Here is a 14,670-nt window from a genome sequence, read left to right as displayed (position 1 = left end):
CTCAGACATGTGTTCTGTTTGTAAGCTGTACTTAAAGCAGGCTAAAAGGTCATGTTTGTATAAATTCAGGCTTCTAACACCAAATGATTTGATTAATTTCTATTTTGAATGACATTCTCTCTCCCATCTGGATTTGACTTCATTATGAATGAAGAATACACCTCCTCTCCATAGAGAACTCACTCTAACATCCTTCCCTGTGGAAGTACCAAAGCAGATTATCTTGCTCTGGATGGAATGGATGAGTCCATAGGCACATACTCAGACACACCTGATGCTCCCCAGCCAGTGCAGCTCCTCACAGTTGCAATACCAGGGAAAGCTCAATATTGAGGGCAGACTCATCAAGCTACTGGGAAATACCCTGTGGAGGAGTCTCTCTGTCCAGTTTCTTTGGGAGGCTCTGGGATCAGCTTCACAACTCCAGTGAGTGAAGTACCCTCAATCTATTCCTGGTTTTACACATTGCTCTGTCTGTAAACTGCTTACACCTGAGCACAAGGGCTCTGTGCCCTGCTGGAGCCATCCATCAGGTGAATGCAGTTATTGATTTAGACCTTAAGGTTATAAATCTGACTGGAAACAGAGGCAAGTATTCATACAGACACCAGGGACACAGATGTTATCCTTTTCCTAGCAATCGTTAAGCTTCTTACACCAAACCTTCCCCCTCTATTTTAAGAGTCAAATTAATAGGCCATAATTTTAGAGATGAACAACAAGGGCACACACACTATGGCATAATTCATCCCATATTAACTCCTTTCTTTAGGGAACAAGAATGCATCAAAGCAGTGACCTAGTGATGGACCAGAAACATGAGCAGCACCACATCATTTTAGCACAACTGCAGTATCTCTTAATTGGTCACTAGCTCATGGCTGAAACATTAATGGTTTTGTTCCCCCACTATTGTAAAATGTAATAAACAAGGACTTTGTTTCTTTTCTTCCCTCTTATAAATATTATCTCTGCTTTTGGAATCAAACAACTGATCTAATGATATCTCTTCAGAGGCATTATGTGAAAAAGTCTGTTTCATTCACAGCTATCTGAAAAGACAAATAAGGATCAAACACTTACATTTTTTGCCCCTTTGGTCAAGTTAAAACAATTTTTCCTATAATTTTGAACAGTAGAGTAACCTCTTTATCCTAAACTACTTTCAAATTGTTGGCAGAGACCTGTCCAAATAATGCACTTGGTTACTAAAGTATAATGATTGATTGAAATGGCTGCATCTAACACAAGGACAATCAGTTGCAGAAGTGGCTGTGCTGCCTCTGCATCCTTTCCAAAGAAGTGTCAGAAAGAATTCTTGGCTAATATTTTCAAGAAACTTCCCAACTAAGCTGGGCTACCTCAGAGCTCAAGAAAATTCCTGAAGACTTTTCCCAAAGTTCAGTGAGTAACAGAGTTAAACAGAAACCCCACACTACTTTTTCCTGAGAGCATCTAGCTGTGAAGACAGAGATGAAGACTAAAACAAATCCCTTCTAAAAAATTAAGCACAAAGAAACCCCATGATATAGTCAGCCCAGCTGAGTGGCAGTTTTGCAATACCACCAAAGTGTTTTGCAACTATTCCCATTGAAGTCTGTGTATTAAATCTTTGGCTGATAGTGATGCATGAGAATAATTTATAAATTTCTTCTGAAAATATAGGAGAGTTTCTATATAGGAGAATTCTATCAGCTGTTTAAGAAACATATTCTGGAGCTTTAATTTAACACTTTGACAGCAAAGAACAAATTTGTATATCCACATTTATATGTGAGTATATATATTTATGCATGCATATACATAGATATATATACACTATATAAACACACATATATAAAATAATATATTCACAAACATGCACTGGACCTTAAATGGTCCTTTTCTCTCTGTCTGCATCTAAATATGTTTCTCTTGAAGCTTGTATCCAAGACTCTCATTGTAAGTATTCATTTTATGAAAGAATCCAAGACTCTCATTGTAAGTATTCATTTTATGAAAGAAACTACAGACTTGCAGAGGTATATTAATATTGATAAGCCCCTCAAGCTGCTGTTCTTTGTAAGCAACCAGCACAAACAGGCACACACAGAACATCTCATCATTATGCTACAGATGTGCATTAGGGGAACACAAGAGAAGCCAAAAGCAGTATTTTCTTCTCCTACCACATAAATTATCAGTGTATCCCAATATTCTGGAAATTTATGCTAACCCCAGGATGCACCAAAGAATCTTCATCTGTCCTAGTTAATAATTTGCAGCTCTGAACACATCAGCACCAAGAATAGCAGCATTAGTATTAACTAAGCAGGAAGAAAAAGTTTCCACGTATTTATTTTAATTCAATCCTTTTGTTTATATTCAAATCTTTTCATTTGAGCACAAGAAAGCCACTTTCTAAACTCTGTGCCTTGGTAGCTAGTAGAATGGACCTGGGCAAAGACCAGTGTCTCTCCTAATGTACACACAGGAAAAACCTCATAATTTTGCCCTATTCTTCCTAATAGAACATTGCTAGTACTATGCCACATGCACACAGAATCTGGCAGATTTCCTTTTGGAGCTACAGCTACTCAGTGCTGCCTCGCACAACTCTTGTGTTTGGTTTGAAAACAAACTGAACTTTAGCCTGCCTGGCTTGGAAAAACCAATGGAAGCTACTGGGTTTTGTTGTGGATGGTTGCCACAGAGACAAGATTCCCAGCAAAAGACACAGCATTCAGTGGCTGTAAAAATGCCTGTTGCTGCTGAAGCATAGCACAAGATCCACATCTCCACAGATTTTGTTGTCACAGTAGCCAATACCTAAAGATGATGCTGCAGGTGGTATGGCTTGGCTCCACTCCCCTGGTTCAGTCATAGGAATTTCACAGTGGTTTAAAATTACCTGGTCTTCAAGCATGGAATTTGTGAAAACAAGGATTTTAGCCCCAACAATCTCCCCATCAGCAGAACACATGAACTATGACACAAGATGTTTCTTAATCTGTCTTCGTGAGGTGTTGGGAACTGTGCTGATGGCTCAGGATCACAATGGCTCCCTTTGGAGGGCAGTGCTGCAGGCACTGAGCTTTGAAAAGGGGAAAACCAGATGCAATTGTTACATTACAAGTAGGTATCAAACAGCAGCTCTCAGTCCAGGGCTACCCTCATTAAACAGGGTCACCCTACTCATGTCATCTGTGCCCTCTCCATCCTGATCCTTACAGAAAGTCTGTCTCTGCTTTCTTTACTTCTTAGACCAAGCAGAAACAGGAAGCAAAACTCTGGAGACAATTCCCTTCATGTGTAAGACATGAAAACCCTACATGATTTGGCAACACTCACTTGTGATATCATTCACTTTTTCTAGGGAGTTTCACTAAGTGAAATCAGCTTCAAACACTCCATAGATATTTGCTTACTGTGAAAAGCTCCCAGTCACCCACATTTATGCTCATTCTCTGTTGTTACTCTGGCTGCATAATCATAAAGCCTATACCCCCAATGTATGTTCCATTTCATCCTCTGCAGAACATGGTTATAAAGGTTACATAAACATGGTTATATGTGCTTAAATATGGTTATATAAATAGGTTATAATTATCCATTATAAATCAGCAGACAGTACTGCACAGTGGAAAAAACATTAAACTATCACAAGGGATACATACTTATTTTACACTTGAGTAATTACTACGATTTAAGCCATGAATAACATAAGCAGAAGTTGTTAAGTGAAAGCTGGAAACTGGTTTTGCAGCTCAGTGGGAAACAGAACACCATTTGAGGCAAACAAAAGCGGATCATTGTGGTTTGCAGGCAATAAAAAAAATAGGGAAAAATGACACCGATAATTGTAATGCAATTGCCATGGTGCGATGCAGCTAAAAGTGCTCCCAAGTGCCACCACAGCCAAGCAGGTTTAAAAAAAAAAAAAAAAAATAGTAGAAGCCTTTCCTTGCCTATTCCATCAGCATCATCACTCAAAGCCTCATTTATTGGGAGTTAGGAACAAAGTAAGTCAGAGATATTAATTAAGGCTTCATTATAGAAGTGACAGAAGCTATAAACTAAAGCAAGCTTTAATTCCTTTTTTTAAGCTATATTAATAAGTGTTTCAAGCAATTTCTTTTTTTTGAATGGTCTTAAAAGGAAATGTCAGGCATTGGCAAAATGAGACTGGGAAACAGGGTCTTGTTTGTTTACCAAGACAAAATATAAATCACCTTCAATTACTATCAAAATGGAATTGGCAATAAAAAATACATAGTTGCAAGAGCATAGTCATGTTAATTATTAATCCAATAAACACTAAGTGATCACTACTTTGGAAAGCTGGTGCATTGCTAAAGCTCCCTCAGATCCACTTTTAGCTGGAGCAGGTCAGGGTTCATTTGAGCAGCTAAGCTGACAGATCTGACAAGCGGCAAATATCTGGGAGAGGGAGAAGTGGGGACAAACACTGCAGTCAGAAGTGAATTTATGAACAAGTTGTGAATGAAATGAAACAAAGAAAATAGAACATATTTACCATTTTAAGTAAGTTAAAATTATACCACGACAAAAAAAGGACACTGGTTTTCAATGGTGTTTACTGCTGCCCTGACACCCATAAATGGAGTGGTCACTTTAAAGAAAACTGTTTAGGACGTGGGAATCAGGTAACCCTGACTGGGGAACCAGAGCTCTCTGCCAGGGTGGCAGTGCCTGTCTGGGAGGCAGTGGGAGCCTCTGTGGCCAGGCTCCGTGCAGCATCATTTACATTTGGGTTGTGAGTGACTACCCAGACAGCTGTTCTGCTCAAGTGTCACAATCCAGCACAGCCATGATCCCACATAACCACTCCAGCACAGGCATAATCAATTGCCTTTATCAACTATAGTTGACCATTTTCACACCTACAGGAACACTTTCTATGGACTATGTACAAATATCTTCCCCTATATATAATTTGCCCTCTTCTGCAGCAGGAACACTCTAGGACACTCCACCAGGGCAAAGAAACCAAAGTAAACCACTTTAGAGAAGTAATTGGTGTTCCATCAGCCATAGAATAAAAGTGGCTAATGCAAAGGGGATTATTTTGCTGGTACTCAGATCAAACTTGCATTTTAAAGCTCAAAGTTTAACAGAGAGAAGTTAACAAGAGTAGTAATGAAATGAGGGTGGATCTTTGAAAAAAGATCACCTTCCTCTCTTCCTGCCAAATAGAATATAGGAAGAGTAATACTCTCAAGAAAAAAAGGTTCAGCTTCTCAAAAGATCAAGAGTCCATGTATAAAATCCAAAGAGCACAAACTGGTTCTTTCCAAAACTTTAAATTAAAAAAAAAAGGAAGATGTTTAATGACATAGCTAGGCATTAACACACCTCTCAAACTCACTGGACCATTGAAGATAAAATCATGTCATAAAGTTGATTTTTTTTAGCTCTCTAGTAAAGCAAACATGTGGTTGGAATATATTTCAATTCCTGAGAAAAACTTCAGCTATCCTCAAGGGTTACAGGCTAACACACATGATATTTAATAGAAATGTTTGCAACCACACTCAGAGTCAAAACACTGAAAATATTTCTTCTGACTCTCAGATATTGTTAGAAGGCAAAAATGCAGCTGACTGCAGATGAAGGGCCTGATATTGATCTCCTTTATCTATCAGAACTACAAACCCCTTGACAGGGAAAGAATTAGTGTGATTTATTTCAATATACAGAATAAAGAATATGGCCCCTAGAAGTTACTAAGCATTCACAGAGCACAAAGAATATCCAGAGTAGCTGGATGCAAAGAGCATTACCCTCAAGGAGTCCTGATAACATTTAGATACGGACTAAGCCTTACATTTGCATTTTTTTGGTGTGTATTAGATGATATTACCAGCAGAATACAGCCTAATTACATTATACTGCATTTTTAATTAAAGATATACAAATGCAAATTTTAAATGAAATTAATAATTATATAATAATTGCTATTCATCAGGAAAATTTGGTACTCTATTTTGTTATCTGAAAAGTATTAAAAATGAAAAGCTATGAAGCCTTGCAGGGTAGAAATACCACAACTGCATTTTTAACTAATTCAGAGATCTTACTCCTTAGCTCACTCAAAGAAAATCAAACACTGCTTTTTATAGCTTAAGAAAATATATATTTTCCTAATTTAGAGGGTTTAATACCAATTTATTATTCAGATCCCAAGTCCTTTTGCAACATATTCATTTTAAATGAAGGCTCTCCAGGGTACAGGACCATCATGGAAATACTTCCATGGCATCATCAACAAAGGACAGTCATCAGTGACCAAAGGCCACATGCCAAACTCCAGTATGTTCAGTTCTCTGCAATTTTATCACTAAGAAAAAGTGGAATTCAGACCAGCTATATATTCAAAGGGATATTTCTTGAAAAAAGAAAACAGAAAATTATTCTTTAAGTACAATCAGCATGTAGTCTGTAATAACTCTGTAAATAGATCCCTTTCTGAGTGAGAAAGCTCATCACATGTATATTTGAGTATTTTCAAGAGGATGTAGCATGCTAAATTAAATAGGAAGATGCCATGTAATCAGTAAATGAACATGCAAGACTAATTTTTACAGAGGATATACATGAAGGGGATAATTAGCAATGTCAGTGATTCCCAGTGCAGCTACGACAATTGTTTATTCAAAATTTTTTAAATTGTATGCTCAGTAATGAATATTTAAAATGAAACCACTTCCTTATTTACATTGTCCCTGGATTCCAGTGAGATGTTGTGTGTGAAGGCAAAATGTGGCCTTTAACACACATCCTGACAGCAAGGAAATTCTGTGAGGATGAAATAGCTGGCTCTCCATTGCGCCTCTGGACTTTCTCAATATAGTGAACAGTTAATGAATTTTTTCATACTTCAGAAAGAAAATACATTACAAAACACAAAAGAGAAGAAATCAGCATGTAGTTTTGAGCTTTCTAATCTTTCCTGTAATTCCCTTAAAAGACAGGAGCACACCTTTGGTGCATGTTACAGAACAGAGTGGAGGAGACAACGGCCCATCAGTGACACAGCTCCTGGCTCTGTTGTGGTAGTTACAGCAACAGCTTTATGATTAGGAAGTCTCTTTTTCACTGGCATGAATCCTCTTCTATGCTTGATTTAGTGCTTCAGTGGTACTTATCATTTGTCCCTTCCCTGTTTGTGTGAGGCTGCAGCTGGATCTACAGCCCTTCTCAGTGATGCAGAGTTCAGCATGAGCCAAGGACCAGAACTGGTCTTTCCTTTGCTTCCCTCCCTGCTCCAGTCACACAATGTAAACCACTTCCATCAGGTTCTGTTCTGCTTTCTGATGTTTAAAGTAGCCCACACCTACTCTCTACAGAATACTGCTTAGAAGCTTTTAAAAAATGAACTTACTGAAGATATAAGCCTCATTTGCATACAATTTGTACTACACTGAATTTCTCTCCCATTACCTTGGATAACCCAGAGATGACTAAGTAGTTCTACTGACAAGTGTATTAAATGTTTTGAATTTTTGCTATAAATAGGGTTCTTTTTCATTGTGAAAACAAAAAGGCTGAAATGCCTTTTGTAATGCTTTTGGTTTTATGGGTAGCACTTACCTTGAACAATCCTCCCCATCTACAATCCCCAACAAATAGATAAGTCACAAGAGAAAGCTGGTATTTAGATTTAACACCTTCCCTAATAATCCACAATATACTCTGGGCATAGTTTAGAAAGAAGCACGTAACTATTCAGCAGGGAAATTTGTTGTATTATGGACATATGGAAAATTCCAAATAGCAAGGATTAATCTGATAGTGTGAGCAAAGTTGTGACACCTCAAATATTATACTCCATATTTTACATACAGTTTGTCTTGCCAGGGAAAAGACATAACCTATGTTTCTTTTACAATTTATACCAAGTTATCACCATTAATGAGTGAAAGAGAAATAGATTCTCATACAGCCCTAAAAGTTTCAAAATACTTGAGGATACAGGGTTGCATAAGGGCCATGGCTGCCATCTATTCAAAAGGCTAAAGCCCTCTGGATACAAATACAAAAAAGAGTGGGAAGTGAAACTCAAAATCAGAGGGGTAACGCATTGGCAAGTTAGAAGTCCCTGTTGTTTGTTCCTTTTGCTACTATGTTCAGTAACACTGTAGAGCACTTGAGGCTATCACAAAGAAATACAAAGTCAAAGTTACTATTGACCAAAGATTGATTAACAGATTTTTAGAAAGTTAAATCATAACACCTAGTCTTGAGTAAAGTGTACTTGGGAGACCAAATGGATAAAGTATTTGTCTGTACTGGTTATTTTAAACAAGGATAGCGTGAAGATGTAGAAAAAGCAATTTAGACATCAAAAATACTTTAACTGAAGATAATGCTCAGAGTACTTTGTCCATTTAGGAGTGCAAACAAAGCTACTTCTGAAATATTACTTACCTCACAGCATAATGAGCAACACAATATTATGGGACAGATTTAATGACCAAACCTTTTCTTACCTTTTATGCACAGTCAATATCACCATGTGTCTACTATTCAGATTAATTAGGCATTTATCATTTTATCAAAAGTTAATGCTTGCCCTTATACTTACACTTCTAAACCTTCATAATGCATATTCTGTGTTATACTCTTCTACTAAAAGTTCAAATCCTTGTTTTGGAAATCAAACCCATACAAAATAAAGTGCAAGCAAATTCTTCATGTTCATTTGCAATCCACTACCCCTAGTGGGTAAAAACTGATGTCCTTGGTCACACTGACCCATTCCATACAACACCCAGCTCCCAACCTGATCATCAGGGATCAGGCTACCAACCAGATTCAATTTGTCAGACTCATTTCAACTTACAGAGAGAATACTGTGACAGTAAATGAACAATATATATCCAGCAGCAATAACCAATGTGACAGCAGTAGTTATACACAGGAGAACATGCACAAGAACAATCACACACCAGGACATCTGCAGCTACAGGATATTAAATAAACCTTCCCAAATTACTGAGAGTGGTGGTGGCAGAAATAAAAAAGAAGGAAAAGTCTTACACCTACCTCCGTGTTTGCTGGGACATAGATTCTTATGCTCCCAAAGAACTGGCCAGTGTTACAATATTCTGGGATGAGGTGGTGTTCTCATGAGCTCAGGTGATCTGGAACATTATTAAAACAGTTCAAGGTTAGATTTTTATTTGCCAAATTTCAAACTGCTGAATTCTTCTTTGCATGTAACATCCAACTTTGAAGATACTGGTATTTTAGACAGTGACTCTTGATATTTCCATGGTTTTGAAGTAAAAAAAAAGGTTTTTTTTAAAAAAAAAAATCACACCTACACAAAATTTTTTTTTTTTTTTTTTTTTAATCTGTGTAATGTTAGAATAACCATATTCTTCTGAAATAACTGTTGGCTTGAGGAGTATTCAAACAGCTGCTTCTGCATTTTAATTACATTAACATTTTCAAAGAAGACTTAATTGTAAAGGCAGGATGCTTTTCAGTATTAAAAGGAATCGATTCTGTGTTTTAATGCAAATAACTGGTATGCCTCTTTATCATTTACACAGCTATAAGCTAACAAATATTATACATACAGTGTGACATTGGTTAGATATGGACAGCAATTGTACCCAGGAAAGCAAAAGCTTCAACTTTCAATCAACCCAAGCCAATAAAACCTATAATCATAGATTCTAGGAAAAGCAGCTCAGTGTGTTTTATTACAGAAAGAATACACCACGCCCTTGGAATGCTATTTCCTTTTTAAATAAGGAAACATAAGAGTCCTGGTGGGCTGAGTAGTGCAAACCACTGAACATTTAAAGGAAACCAGAAAATCTGTAAACAAACAAGCAGATGCTCTTAGCATAGCTTGGCAAGACTGCCCAACTTGCATGAACTAGAAAGCCACTGTTGAAATACAATTAATTTTTTCCACTACAAATAAGACACAAGGAAACTCCTTACACAAAAAAATTAATGAAAACATCAGCATAAATGACATAATTTCTGTTGAAGGGAGATCTTTGGTTGATTTAAACAACAGATCACAACTTTTGTGAGGAAACCTACGTAAAGATCTGGAAAAGATTTCAAATCTGATTTACAAAATCCTTTGAACAATTATATTAATGTCTTACTTCACCCTCTCAGCAATATTAACAATGTCATGAATTGAAATAAGTAACTGAAGCTTATATTTATATTCCAAGGTGAATGGCACTTAAGCAGACTCTGTGTAAACATCTGACAGTTGAAGCAAGCCCCAGATCTGTGTTAAGGAGCCAGCACTGTTAGGTGCTGTGCCCACACAGTCTGCTGCCAGTGCAGGGGGAGTGACCTTGAAAACCATCAGCACTCAGAGCAGCAGAGACAGCCCCTGCTGCAAAATGACACCGGAGCTATAAACAAATGGGTAAAAAAAGACTCTGCTTTTACAGAAGGAAAGGAGTCTGGGGGTTGAGGCTCTGGGTTAGCCCTGCAGTGAAAGCAGTCTGCATGTGAGTAGAGATGTGCTGCACAAAGAAGCTTACTTATGCTTTCACTTAGCTGGTAGCAGTAGTAATTTGCAACTACTCTTAACTGGGGGAAGACTATGGGGCAGAGAGATGATCTCTTATCAGAAGGCAATTCTGATCCTGTAGCCAGCTTACATAATACTGCAGCAAGTACCTGGGAAGCCCTGGAGAACAACTCATTAATGATACCACGAGAATACTAAAATAACAAATACTGACATGATTCATACTGAAAGACATTGATTGCACAGAATGCAAATCAATAAATATGAGCCAAAGGTGAAGGGAATAAAACTAGATTCTTACAATCTAGAATAGACTTGTATAAAATTAGGAACAGCTGGAGGTTTGCTGTAATTGATTCTCAAGTTGACACAATTGCTAGGGAGGTGTCTTTACTTTTCAAAGAATAACTTGAAGGTTGTGTAAACCTTCCTTCTGTAGCATCACAGCCCATGTACTGCTACTCTTATTATTAGCAGCTCTGTGAACTGTAGTAAAGATTTTTCTGTAGGGGAGACCACACAACTTGAGACTGTAGCCCACTAAAAGGCTCAGCTTAAACTTATAAGTGCTATAATCAAGAATCAGGAAGCTGAAATTTAGGTTCTCTTGATGTATCAATTACCCTGCTTTCACTTGTAAAACTTTTATCAGACACTAATATCCAATAAGATCTCCTTGCTAGGATAAGGCCATGTATTCTTTGTCAAATACCAATATTATGAATGCCCTCATTATATTTTCTTCAAAGAATTTTATAAAGCACTGCATTATCCAAACAGCTAACTGACAGAGAGAAGGTAGAGAACATTAAAGGATCTAAATAGCAAAGCCAACATAAATTTGTACAGCAATAAAAAAACAATGGTGAAACAGTGTCTTAATGCAACACAGAGATGAAAAGAAATATTGTAATCTCAAACATCTCTCTGAAAAATGCAAAGCATTTTGCCATTTTCCAGAACACATAGAAGTTTGTATCAGTTTCTAGAGCAGTTTATAAATCGTGGCATAAATTGCATGTGGAGTGCAAGATGGTTACAGGATTTACAGGAGTAAAGTGCTAATAGAAAATGTAACCCATTTGTTTCACTAACCATGCAAGTATATGACAAATTATCATATTTACAAGGTCTCCTAGCATAAGCACACAGAACACTGATTGATGTGCTTGGTTTATAGAGATTTATTAAGAGAATTCTGAGTGGTTGGACAGGCTACATGAATTAGTTTGTAGTTTATACTTTCTTCACCTTCTCATGGCTTTTTTGTTGCCCAGATTAATTTTGTTTCATTTGTGAATCCAGCTCATGCATGCTTTATACTGAACTGATACACCAGAATTGCTTTACTGACCTATGGTGCCATTTCATTAACTGCTACATTCTGTTGATGGTCTCACAGTTCACATTCATTCTGCCTTAATGCAGATTATATTTTACCAATAGTTAAAATAAGCATGCTTTCTATAGATCATTTGAAAAGATACTTCAGGAACATAAGGCATCTCTCTTTCAAAAGACTGTCACCCTGTTCCTAATTAAAGTTGTTCCATTATATTAATTTCCAGATGAACTGTTGAAAAAATTTGGAAAAAATGTTCCAAAGACAAGCTTTTGGACAACAATAACTGAAACTAGAACTCCAGCTGAGTCAAAGAAAGCCATGATGAGGTGTGTGTATCTGGTGATAGAACATTGTAAATCCAGCTGGTCACAGAACTGATTCCTTTCACACTGCACAGCTTTAGAAGGGAGCACCTCATGCTGTCTATAACCCCCTGAACCTCAGCCTGAACACTTGAGCAAAATCTGGACAAGGTATTATGCTTTATCACAACTGAATGCAGGTTCCTTTGTGCTAATACAAATTTAAAGAGATAAGTTTAAAAAGGAGCAACAATCTATACTCTCAGAGCTGTCCACATCCAGACATTCAACAGAACAAATTCTGTCAAGTGCAGCTGTGGAAGAGTCACCCTTTTGTTTTTGAATTCAAAGATGGGACAGAATAATAATCTTACTTTGCATATTAAAATCTCTGCATTATCAGATAAAGCAATGACTGAATTAAAATTTAAAGTCACAATAAAGTTGACAAGAAAAAACATGGTTTTCAAAATTAGAGAAGTAGTTCTCTATTTTTAAAGACAGATGAGGAGCTATATCAAAGAGACAGCTGGAAATGCTTGAGTCCAGTGTGCTTATGCTTGTGCCAATAAATAGATCCAAGGGTAGGAGATACAGCCCCGTGTGCTCAGAGCCTTCAGGATGCTGTGCTGAGATTTATTGAACAATTTAAGGACAGGACTGCCCTGGGTGATGAATTGGAAAGAACAAGAGAAGATAATGAGCTGCTTTTGCTTGTTTCAGCAAAGCCATATTGATGTGTCCAAGCAAAATCAATGAAGGAGTGACTGGGTGTTCTTGTCAGCAAAAGACAAATATCTACCTGTTGGGCTAAAATGATTTCAATTAAATAATATGTAAAACCCACTTAATTTGACATATTACTTTTATCCTTCCTCAGTGCCAATCAAATGAGATTTTCAGAAAAACTACTGTCTTCCCTCCACTGCTGCCTCACAACAACATAACCTATGTTGCACTTATTTGCACATATTAATTTGTCTTCTGTAAGCTTAAGGATTCACTAATAGAATTCACTGGTAGAAACACATTTAGTGCAAGGGAAGTGTACTTCTATAAATTCATAGTTCCAGGAAATTTTAATTTTCAAGAATAAACACCTGTCTTAAAAAGTAACCATCATTGATTTCAACACTTCTCCAAAACACATTTGATAGAATATATTTTAAAACATTATTAACAGCTTATAAAAGGGTACTTCACTGCATATCAAAGGGCAAGATTAGAATATTTTAAACTGTTTTCTTTACAGCACAAGGGAAGTTAATAAAAAAGAACTAACACTGTATTTGTAGCACACAGTTATGACTGAGAACATTGTTTCACTCACAAGGGTTCTGTATCTCAAGGAAAATAGGATTGCTAACCACAGAAATGTTGATGATATAAGAAATACCTTGCCAAAATGTGCAGACAATGGTTTTGATTTTAATAATTCACATGGCTGCTAACTCCTGCCCCTTTTTTTATCTGATTTCAGTCACTAGCATGAAACAGCAACTCAGCAGTGTTGCCTCCTTCTCTGAAGAAAAGAGTGCTCTTGATGAGTAGCGCAGTCAGCTTCAGAGATAAGGGATGGGGGTCAACACTGGACATGAAGAGTTCAGCACTCAGTGTGAGAAAGTGCAGCTAGAAACCCAATAGCCCATAAAAGACTGGAGATAACTGAACAAATGCCCTGCCATTTGTTCTGGGTCCAGAAGAGAGATTTATTTAGGGTCAAGACTTCCACTCCTATCTCAGGGGAGGTGTGCCCTACTGTGAGAAATCACGTCAGGGTTGACTACTGGACTAAATCACGGACATCTCCTGTAGTAATATAATGCTGTTACTCTCAAACAAGCCCTCACAGCTGTAACAGATTTTTTCTTTTTTAAATGCAATCTTAGTTTTTGCATTATAGTTAACCAGGTGTGTTACTAAGAAAGATGTCTCTGGAGGGGCAGCACTATGACTACAGTGCTGATACACACTTCAAGAGGCAGCAACACAAACCAAAAAGGAAAAAACCCAATCCTGTGGAAAAGCAGAAGTCACTCATTGTTAAGAGCACAACTTCTATTCATTAAGGTGGGATCCTGCATTTCTTATAGATGCAATATTTCCAATGTACTCTTGCTAATGAGCCATTCCTAATGATTCTTAATCAATCAGAATTTCTCTTGTGGAAAGCTGAGAAAATAGACTGAGCACAAGAAAAACTGCTCACTCTTCAATCAAAATGCATGCACCAATTTCATAAGAATTTCTTCCTCATTCAGAATTCCATCAGACCCTTCAAACTTTATTCTGAACGAGTCACTGCACATTCTGTTACACAGAGGTGCCCTGAAGCCTCTTCATGCCTTCCAGACTATGTAGGCCTCTTCTGTTGCTCTTAGCAAATGCTCTGTGACTGCATTTCTACCCTTTTGGAAACCTCCAGCTCTATGTTTGAGTGACTGGTAGCTGGTTCTTTTGCACAGCTCCATAATCCAGTACAGCAGAAACTTTGCTAGTCTTGCATT

The sequence above is a fragment of the Melospiza melodia genome, chromosome 15 (genome assembly GCF_035770615.1).
Source record: "Melospiza melodia melodia isolate bMelMel2 chromosome 15, bMelMel2.pri, whole genome shotgun sequence".
NCBI classification, from domain to species: domain Eukaryota; kingdom Metazoa; phylum Chordata; class Aves; order Passeriformes; family Passerellidae; genus Melospiza; species Melospiza melodia.
This window is presented reverse-complemented; position numbering follows the sequence as displayed.